Source organism: Canis lupus, chromosome 8 (assembly GCF_011100685.1).
Source record: "Canis lupus familiaris isolate Mischka breed German Shepherd chromosome 8, alternate assembly UU_Cfam_GSD_1.0, whole genome shotgun sequence".
Classification (NCBI taxonomy): Eukaryota; Metazoa; Chordata; class Mammalia; order Carnivora; family Canidae; genus Canis; species Canis lupus.
In genome coordinates, this window is record NC_049229.1 from 22997900 (window position 1) to 23008806 (window position 10907).

Sequence of the window (10907 nt, forward strand, 5' to 3'; positions counted from 1 at the left end):
CTTTAATACCAAAATAAGAACATATACATTATCAGGTCTTTCCCCCTATTAGTAGGGATTTATAAAACAACTTTGTCACAAAGCCTGGACAGATTATTTCTATCAGACCATAACATAAAATACCATAAGATGTTAAGGGCTTGCCAATTAAGGGTTTATCTTTGTGACAGAGACAGCAGACAAGCGACAAAAATGTGCTATTTCCGTCCCCTATAATCTGCAGAACTGGCTAGGAGCAGATCAGCTGTATGAAAGAAATTCCATGTCTTTATGTGCAAATCACTCACTCAAACTTGGCTTTCTTCATAGCCCTTTTCCTTGTTTTGCTTTTTTGCATGTTTACTAATTATAAGTCTAGAGATGTAGTGAGTCAGTTGGAAGGAAAAATGTATAATAAAGCAGATAGACCCTGGACAAAGAACTCTGGACTTCAGAGTGCTTATTAGCTCAGAAAAACTGGACTGAGACTTTAAAATAAAATGACAACTAAGAAACAGTGGCTTATGTCAAAACCTCTAAGATATCTGAGACTAGCCGCACTATTATTGTTCTGCTAGTGTGTAGATTTTTGCATTCTTTTTTAAGTTGAATACTCCTGTCTACATTAATTCACCTCAACCCTAGTCTGCAGGGCCATCGCTGAGGTGTGACAACTGAGTGTGGCTTCTGCAGTACTGAGAAACTCCAGGGCAGGGACAAGTGCAATACTCCTGTGGAAGGGGAAACTGTGCTTTAATGCAGGGCTGTGGCTCCCTGGTGCTGCCTGTGTATGGCTTTCTAAAAGGTTTCCCCTCCAGGTGGAACAGTTTTAAAGAGTGGAGTGAAAGCTGGATTTCAGCTGTTACTCATTCCCTTCAGTCAGGTGCTGCTCGAATGGCTTGTGTGTGTTTTTAAAGATTTTATTTTTATTTAGAGAGAGCAAGAGTGAGAGAGGGAGAAGCAGACTCCCCACTGAACTGGGAGCCCAACAGGAAGCTCTATCCCAGGACCCTGAGATCATGACCTAAGCCAAAGGCAGACTTAACTGACTGAGTCACCCAGGTATCCTGAGTGGCTTGTGTTTTAAAAGAGGCCTATGAAGAGAGGCTTTTGTAGTAGCTGCAGAAAGCACATTCACTAGACTCTTCTTAGGTTCATGTCAGCCTTTTCCTCTATTTTACCCTAGGCCTAGTACGAAGCCCAGCTTAGTAAATATTTGATCTATAACTGCAACTGATGAGCTGACAAACAGGTGGGCCTCTCGACTAGAGAAGTTGTGACTTGGCTGTGTCTCCCAATTACATTTAAGGAAGGAGGATACTTTAGTTGTGATAAAGCAGTTGGATTCTCTGTGTAGGTCTAGACCTACAATTTTAACTCATTGGCCGTTATGATAAAATGTCCCTTATTGACATGTATGACTTGCTTACCCAAATGCTTCCTTTATCAGAAGAGGCTATGTTAAGTAATTCACTCTGTTCTTAATCATAGTACAAACACTACAGAGACATGAATATTCATCAAAAGTTCAAAGAAGTGGCAAAGTGAAAAAAATGGGAAGTAAGAAACAAAGAGAGACAAAAAGGGTAAGAAATATCTGCAGCCATAGCAAGTCAGAGGTAACTGGCTCAGTAATGACATTTTCCTTCTCATGTTGTTTTCCTTTCTATCCCCAGGGGAATATCGTTTCTGAACAAGCATAAAGCTTTCTCTATTTTCAGCAAAGACATTCTCTGCTAGCTCGGTACCTGGGCCATCAGAACAGACACTTGTCTGTTGCAACAGCACTCTCCTGTTTGGATAGATTACATTAACTACAAACATATGCTACCCATGAAGAGTTTCCTAGATATAGCCTAAAGCATCTTTCTTTTGAACATTTTTACTTTGCATTCAAACTGGGTTTGGATACTGTGCCAAAAAAATATCTTGCAATTCTCTTATTACCAGAAACCAGAGGTAGCATTCTTAGTTTGGAACCATATGTGCCCTTTCTCTTGCTTCTTGTAATCTCTTGTACTCCAAATTTTGACTCCATGGGTGAATCAAGTGCAGGGGAAATTTCATGCCCAGCTTCCTCTTTCTCTACCACTGATTCAGAAACTACTCAGCTTGCCATGGAGACAGAGAAGAAATGCTAGCAATGTTTTCAATTTATTTGGTGATCTATTTCTGTTTCTAAGAAATTCCTAACTTTTGAGTTCTAAATTTGTGTTCCTCCTGACAGCTATTTTTGTCTAAGTGGAAACTGGACAGGAGTTGCAATTTAGTAAATGTTATCATTTGAAATGTTTTTTCTTAAGGGCCTAAATTGGAATCTTTCAGAATTTTATGTGATAGTGGTGGCAGTGGGGGACAAGGAGGATGGTGAAGCAAAGGCCAAGAAATGGCTTTAAAGCTATTTTATGCTCTGTATGATCTTCATGAAAATGGCATTTATTCAGCTTAATCTGAGAAGAAATAGTATGTACTGCAAAGAACAGGGTACATAGAAAGCTGGTTTATTTTTCTTAGCCAAATATTTTCTCATTCTTGAATGTGACTTCAATTATAAAAGAGTTACAAATTAATGGCTTAGCTTATTATCATCTTCATTTCTTGGTGCAGGCTATAGAAAGGTGATGCTGAGGGTCCTTGGGTGAAAGAAATTGTGCCCCCAAACACTTGAGGAGGTGAGTGGCACATAACCTGGGAACCCTCTTTACTAGACCAGTGAAGGAAGGCTTTCGCATTTGGTCAATCAGCAATTTCTCTTCACAACAGGGGGAATTCCAGCAAAATGTATTTAGGCAAAGAAATAAAAATGGCTTGGAGTGAGTCTATTAAGTCTTCAACTATAACATTTGAGATTTGATAATGACTCTTGGCGATTTCCTATAGGAAAGTACCATGCTGACTAGCTTACATCAGCACAGATGCTTGCCCTCATTAGCTTCAGGGTGTCAAGACTGTGACTTGTAAATTTTCACCCTTCACCCTGGTGTGAAAGGCCATGCACTAATTGTTACAGAGAGGATAGGAAAGAATTTATTTTCCAGAAGGTTTAAGTGATTGGAATATTGGACTCAATATTTTTCTCTTGAACTATGTCTGTTCTTTTGAATGTGTAACTAGATACAAAAAAATAAAGCATAGAAGTTTGAATGAACTTTACCTGAGGTGAAAATAGTAAAGCTAAGTATAGCTAGCTTAGAAAAACAGCAATTAGAAACTGAAAGAGAAAAAGGATTGAGAGCAATAGCAAAGGGATCACTGGATTTTAAACATGTATTATTTTTAGTTAAAACATAACTACAAAATCAACTTTGCTCTCATTCATTAGAAAGATACCTATATTTATGGAAGGTTGCTTTAAAAATATATAAAAATATTATTTTCCCTTAGTGTGAGGACTCTCCTTTCAGATAAGGATGAACAATACATAACAGAAAATAAGTATCAAGAAACTGCTAAGATTTTGCCTTAGCTTTGCATGTACAGTGTAAGAATATTAGCAAAATTTTGTTCATCTTTTGATGCTTTCTCCATTTGGAGAGAATTTGTAATTATTTTCGCTACAAGATGCAAATCAATAATTATGTCTGAAGAATTTTTTCCCTGAAGCAATAAGTGTAACTTAGTATGAAAAATATACCTAAGATAATAATCATAAACTTAGGACAAGAAAATAATAGAATACACTAATCCAGGGTGTATTGGGAACTGGATAGGAAGGGGATATGTATGGGAACATGCTTGGGTGCTGAGCAGTATATAAAACTAGTAAAACAACAGCAAATATGATTCTGTGGTACATAGTCCAATAACTGCAGGGCTGAAAAGCAGTGTGAAACATTGTCTAATGATGAAAACTTCATTAGGAAGTAAGCTTTGTTGATTATAAATTAAATGTTATCCCGTTCTTCAAACTTAAGTTTAGGATCTGGGCCAAGATTCGCAGCAATTTTCTTTGAACCTTGTTCTCCCTCCACTTGGCCAGTCTACTTTTTATGTTGAAAATATTTCAGAGGGAAGTTTGATACTGTGGCATTACATAGAAAGGGTATTGGACCGGAAATTTGAAAACTTAGCATCTAGTTCCAAATACGTCACTAATTAAGTCTGTCAAATTGAACAAATTAAAACTTCTTTGGATTTCAGTTTCCTCATCAGTAAAGTGATAGGTGTTCTTCCAGTAGTAAAATTCTATGATTGGCTGTAGATCCCCAGATTCTTGTGACATGGGGAAGGAGCACATCTGAGTCCTCAAATGGAACCTTGCCTTGGGATCTGGTCCTGTGAACGTGTATCCAGCCTGCCACCTTCTTTATTTGTGATGCTGTTAGTGAGGAGATTCTGAGTGATACGTTTGGAACCCAAAGAAGATACAAAGCAATTTTAGTAATTTCAGGGATGAAATGAAATGGAAGAATAGAAATTGTACAAAAAATTAAAAGAAGTCAGAGGAAACTTATGGCACGATAGGTTCTAAGACTTGAACAGACAAAAATCAGACGTGGTATTATTTGCAGGCTATTAAACTGCTGTATATTCTTGAAAACAGCTCCTTGTTTCCCTGGTTGAAACATGTGGGGATATATGTGGTGCTCTCTCTCCTCTACCGAGGTCCCCTCAGTGCTCAAATTCTGTGGACAGAAGACCCAAACCTCAGGATTTTATTCAATGCTACCACTAGGTGGCACCAACGGTGCATTCTCTACATAAAGCTTTTTAAAAACAACAACAACAACAACAACAACAACAACAACAACAACAACAACAAACATGGGTGGTCTCTTTCCTGTTGCTGTGTTTGCTTAGAGGCCATAGTAGGAGAACCCAGTTCTAGGACCTCCTGGCTATACCACGAGTAAATGATTTAATATTGATACAGCCAATGTTCTTACAGTAAATGACTTAATGAGTCTTCCTAGAGAATGTGACTTAATGATTTATTGAGCTCACTTCCCTGTAACTGTAAAAATATCAGCATAACATGAAGTTAAACTGGTGTGAGCAAGTTACTTTTTTTGTGTGTGTGTGTGCTTTCAGATAGATGAGTATTGTGGAAGTCCTTTCCTTGCCTGTAATATCTCCACAGGAAAGGAAGAGAATTTCTCAGGTTAATCCCTCAGGGAAAGTTTTTCCTGATATATAGCTAAGCTTAACTTTTACTTGAGGTATGAGGACTTGACCTAAAGCCTTTTATAATATTATGGCTTGCATAATATTTGAAATATTCTTCCATGTTTTTTTTTCTCACTGCATTCTTCCCTTTCTCTTCTGCTTATTCAAACAAGCAGTCAATTTTGGGTTCATTGCCTAAGAGGAGGGATATTGTAGCAGGACAAGAAACTGACATGTGTTGTGAAAGTCTCTGAACTTTGTGTTTCAAAATTCTAAATCATCTTAGAAAGAGAATTTATGGAAACAGAACAATTCCTTGACCAGAAGCTGGGAAAAGAGCAAGACTGTAACTCACCCCAGATGAGAAATAACTTTCCTCAGGGTAGGAAGAGTGGAAGGGGACAGAGGGACAGAGGGACAGAGGGACAGAGGGAGATCTGCTGGCTGCCAGTGCCTTAGGGCATCTGTAAGACTTTAGAGAGGAGGTAGCTGCCTTTCATTTTTAGGCAGATGGAAAAATTCTGGCATCATATCTGATTTCTGTCTCACAGTTGTGAAATGGAAATGGTGGAGAGCCATAACAACGGAAGGGGTTATGAGATCAGAGATAATGGATGTTTCAATGGCAATCCACTTGTGTGGATCAGACCCCTCCATATTAACCATCAGAGCCACAGTCCCCAGTGCCTTGACACTACATATAACTTGGAGAAGGGTAAGATTAATTTTATTTTCTATTGGTTCATAGTGTGGTGGAAGTCTTTTCTCTGTACATCTATAATGATATTATTGACATTATATTCCCTATGCTGTATATTACAACCCCATGATGTATTTATTTTATAACTGGAAGTTTGTACCTCTTAATTCTCTTCCCCTATTTCACCTGCCCCCCAGTACTCTCCTCTGGTAATGAATAATTTGTTTCCTGTTATCTGTGAATCTGTTTCTGCTTTTGGTTCATTCATTTGTTTTGTTTTTTAGATTCCATATACAAGTGAAATCATGTGGTGTTTATCTGACTTATGTACTTAGCATAATACCCTCCAGATCTGCATATGTTGTGGCAAATGACAAGGTTTCATTCTTTTTCATGGGTAATATTCCAGTGTGTGTGTGTGTGTGTGTGTGTGTGTGTGTTTGTGTGTTTGTGTATACCACAACTTCTTTATCCATTCATCTATCAATGGACATTTAGATTGTTTCCATGTCTTTGCTATTATAAATAATGCTGCAGTGAACATGGAGGTGCAGATATCTTTTTGAGATAGTGATTTAATATACTTTGGATAAATACCCAGCAGAATTACTGGATCCTATAGTAGTCCTATTTTTAATTTTTTAAGGAAGGTCCATATTATTTTTCATAGTAACTGTATCAGTTTATATTCCCACCAGCAACATGCTAGGATTCCCTTTTTTCCACATTCTCATCAACACTTCTTATTTTTTGTCTTTTTGATAATATCCATTCTAACATGTATGAGGTGATGTCTCATTGTGATTTTCATTAACATTTCTCTTGTTGATTAGTGATATTGAACACCTTTTCATGTGCCTGTTGGCCATTTGTATTTCTTCTACAGACAAATGTCTATTCAGATACTCTGCCCATTTTAAAATTCGATTGTTTGGGTACTTTTTGCTATTGATTTGTAGGAGTTCTGCATATATCTTGAATAGTAACCCTTTATCAGATAGTTTATAAATTTTTTCTTCTATTTGGTAGATTGCCTTTTCTATCATTTCGTTGATGGTTTCCTTTGCTGTGCAGAAGCTTTTTAGTTTGATGTAATTCCACTTGCTTATTTTTGCTTTTGTTACCTTTGCTTTTGGTGTCAAATCCAAAAAATCATCACTAACACTTATGTGAATGAGATTACCACGTGTTTTCTTCTGGTGTTTTATGGTTTCAGGTTTTGTGTTCAAGTATTTAATCCATTTAGAGTTAGTTTTTGTGTATGGTGTAAAATAGTGGTTCAATTTCATTGTTTTGTACATGGCTTCCGGTTTTCCAGGTCGTTTTTTCTTTAAAGAATTAAGTCCAGATATAATATTACAGCATCATATTTTGCTATCCTTTCCCCATTGTGTATTCTCAACTCCTTTGTTGTAAGTAATTGACCACATGTGACAGGTTTTTTTCTGGGCTCTCTATTCTATTCCATTGATATGTTTGTTTCTATGGCAATACCATGCTGTTTTGATCACCATGGCTTTGTAGTATAATTTGAAATCAGGTAATAAACCAATATTTATCTAAATGACTGATGCAGGATGTTATAATATCAAATTAAAGTGTGAGATATCAATGGATTTTAATGTAACATAAAAGTTAATCAACATGATTTCAGATTCCATATTGCAATTAACCTTCAAGAAACTTCCGTTTGTTGAGTTTGGTGTATTATCAAAGAATATCTATAATTATCTGAAAAACTATTAGAAGATTCTCTCCTTTTCCAACTACATATCTGTGTGAGGCTGGATTTCATCGATATACTGTATTTATTTTTATTAAAATATTTTATTTTTTTATTCATGAGAGACACAGAGAGAGAAGCAGAGACATAGGCAGAGGGAGAAGCAGGCTCCCCACAGCAAGTCTGATGCAGAACTCGATCCTAGGACCCGGAGATCACCACCTTATCCAAAGGCAGATGCTCAACCACTGAGCCACCCAGGTGCCCTATTGATACAATTTAAGAGACCATTTTATATTAGATTAAATATAAAAGCAAATATGAAAATTCAGCTTATTTTATAAATCCAGACATTAAAGAGGTTTTTAAAAATGTAAAACAATGTCACTGCCCTCATCTAATTTTTTTTTCATAAAAAAATATATAATTACTTTGGAACTGTATGGATAGTTATTTTTAAATGACCCAATAAACATGTAATTAAAATATCTCAATTTTAAAGTCGAAATTAATACTCATTAATAGATGTAATCCACATAAACAAAAGCTTTTTGGGACTCTCAATAATTATTAAGATTGCAAGAGGGTCTGAAGACCAAATGGCATAACAACTGAGATAGAGAGGAATGAACATTAGTAAGATGATCAGGAAAGGACTGTTTGTGGAAATGATATGGAGTTGAGAATTGAATGATGAGAAGAAAGTAGCTAAGTAAGGAATTAGAAGAGCATTCCAGGCAAGGAGTTGATCATGGGGAGCCACTAATGGAAAAGCTCTGAGACAGGAAAGATTTTTGAGTGTTCCCTGGAATAAAGAAGCCAGGAGGAGATCAGATCAGAGAGGTGGGTAGAGAACAGGTTATTAGGGTCTCAGAGATCATAATAAGGATACTGAAATTTATTCTATATATAATGGATTCCATCTGGGAGTAATAAGGAAGGTAGTGAAGGAGGAAGATAAGGGGGAATGCACTGTTTTAGCAGTGGAGATGGTAAGAAGTGGTGTCTTAGTTCATTTGTGCTGTTACAGTGAATGCCATAGACTAGGTAGCTTTTAAACAACAGGAATTTATTTCTAGGGGCACTTGAATGGCTCAGTCAGTTAAGTGTCTGCCTTCGGCTCAGGTCATGATCCCAATGTCTTAGGATTGAACCCCACATCAGGCTCCCTGCTCAGCAGGGAGTCTGCTTCTCCCTCTCTGTCTGCCTGACACTTCTCCTGCTTGTGCTCTCTCTCTCGGTAAAAAAACCAAAACCCAAAAAACCAAAACAAAATACCCCCTCCCCCTTTTCTTATTTCTAACAGTTTAGTCATTGAGGAGTCCAAGATCAAGGCACCAGCAGATCTGGTGACTAGTAAAGGAAGACTTGCTTCCTAATTCATAGACAGCCATCTTCTCTTTGTGTCCTCCCATGGAAGGAGAGGTGAAGGATCTTTCTGGGGTCTCATTTATAAGGGTACAATCCCATTCATAAGGGTTCTGCCTTCATGACTTAATCACCTACCAAAGGTCCCACCTCCATACATCATCACACAGGGGATTAGGTTTCAACATGTGGATTTTGGGAGGACACAAACATTCAGTTTATGATAGGTGATAAGATTTGGATGATGATTTTTTTGAAGGTAGAAATGACTAATAAATTAGATGTAGGATGTGAGGGAAAGTGATGGACTAGAGTTTGGTTGAGAAACTGGGTGGGTGGTAGAGATATTTACTGAAACCAGGAAGAGTGGGAGAGATACAGTATTAACAAGGGATGAGAGAGGGAATCAAGAGTTCTGTTTTGTACAAGTAAGTACAAGTCTTATGAGATCGATACTATTATTTTCTACATTTTAAAAAGAAGACACAGTGGTTCAGAGAGGTTATGAAACTCATCAAAAATTACTGCTGTGTAAGTGGATGGAGGCAGTATTTGACTCTGGACATTCCAATTCCAGAGGCTGCTATATCAGTCACTAAGATGCAAAAGGACACTTGGATTTTGGGATGGTGAACCACCAGAGTGATCTTTTATAGTGTAAGTCAGATCAGGCCTCTGTCTCATACTATTATTCATTTCCATGACTTTCCACTGGCACAGAGAAGAAAATCCAGTCTCTTGACTATCTCCACTGTCATGAGACACCATTTAGCCTCTTGTGATGCTCCAACACTCTGGCCTCCCTCATGTTCCTGGTATATGTCAAGTATCTTCCTGTGGTAGAGCCTTTGTAGGGCAGTAAATATTGAATCGGAAGACTTCTTAGGTGGCCCCTCACTCCAACAGGGTTAGTCTTGTTCGAGGTTAATAAATAAGTAGAGCTAATCACTCCCTCTATAATTCTTTGGTACCCTATAGATATCTCTGTTTATTTACTGACAAGGTGTAAAGTACTTCATTTACTCATTCAACACTGAAATGTATGTCAAATGGATATTCTCTTCTAGGCATTATCTTGGGCCGAAGGTGCAGTGGTGAAAAAAAGCAGAGTGGATCTACCTTCATGGAGGTTCTAGTGATAAAGCCATACGGTATAAAAGTAAAGAAATAAGTAAACAAAATACTTTCATATTACAAAGGTTCATGAGGAAATAAACAAGGTGCTGAGGTTGTATGTACCAGGGAATGCTCCTTGAAAAAAAAAATTTGTCAGAGAACTCTCTGAAGAGCTAACTTTGACCCGAGATCTGAAGGATGAGTATGACCCAGCCAGGCAAATAGCTGGGGAAAGAACTTTTCAAGTGGAGGGAATCTGGTAATGGAATGATATTTCAACCCATTTGGATTGGCTATAACTTAGTTCATGAAATGTCTAAATCAGTTATTTAAACCATCCTACATGTATTCAACTGTAAAGATACTTTACTCTCAGAGATTTAAGTGATGCAACCTTTGCAGGAGAGTCTTATGAATTATTGAAATGGTGAAACAAGAAGCAAGCAGTTACCTAATTTGCCCTTGATGATGAATGGCAGGGCTTTAGAGATTAATCTCTTTCTTTGAGATTTATTTTCTGTTAAATGAAGATGTAGACACTATCATTTGAGTTATACTGGAGAGGAAAACATCTTTCCAAAGTTTATTAGCTTTCCAGCTGTGAATGCAATAAACTGCTTTTTGTAAATTAATGTTTGTTTTCGTTCTTATGGTTTTAGCAATTGTTTTTTATTCTGGGGGATAGAAGTGCAGGTGTTGACTTGGGAATAAATTACTTGTGTTGTCCATGGTTTAAGGCATTAATATGTAGACAATATTTTTTCTATGAAGTGGCAAAAAAATCATGACTTTTTGGGGGCAGCTTTTATTTATAACTTATTTATGCTATTTTTATGGTTATCAAGCAGGAGAAAATGTTTTTCCTTAAATTCAGAGCAATGGGCTTTGTTGTTGTTTTGTTTTGTTTTTGTTTTT

At 37.1% G+C, this 10907-nt stretch overlaps 1 long non-coding RNA gene across 1 annotated transcript in view; it reads left to right on the top strand.

The window, feature by feature from the left end:
• Window positions 1–10548, top strand: part of LOC111097209 — a 111902-nt gene extending 101354 nt beyond the window's left edge. Inside the window, exons 4-7 of the long non-coding RNA XR_005363214.1 lie at window positions 1471–1565; window positions 2587–2651; window positions 5637–5800; window positions 9944–10548. This is a non-coding gene — a long non-coding RNA (uncharacterized LOC111097209). The remainder of the gene's footprint in view (window positions 1–1470; window positions 1566–2586; window positions 2652–5636; window positions 5801–9943) is intronic.
• Window positions 10549–10907: the final 359 nt, after the last annotated feature.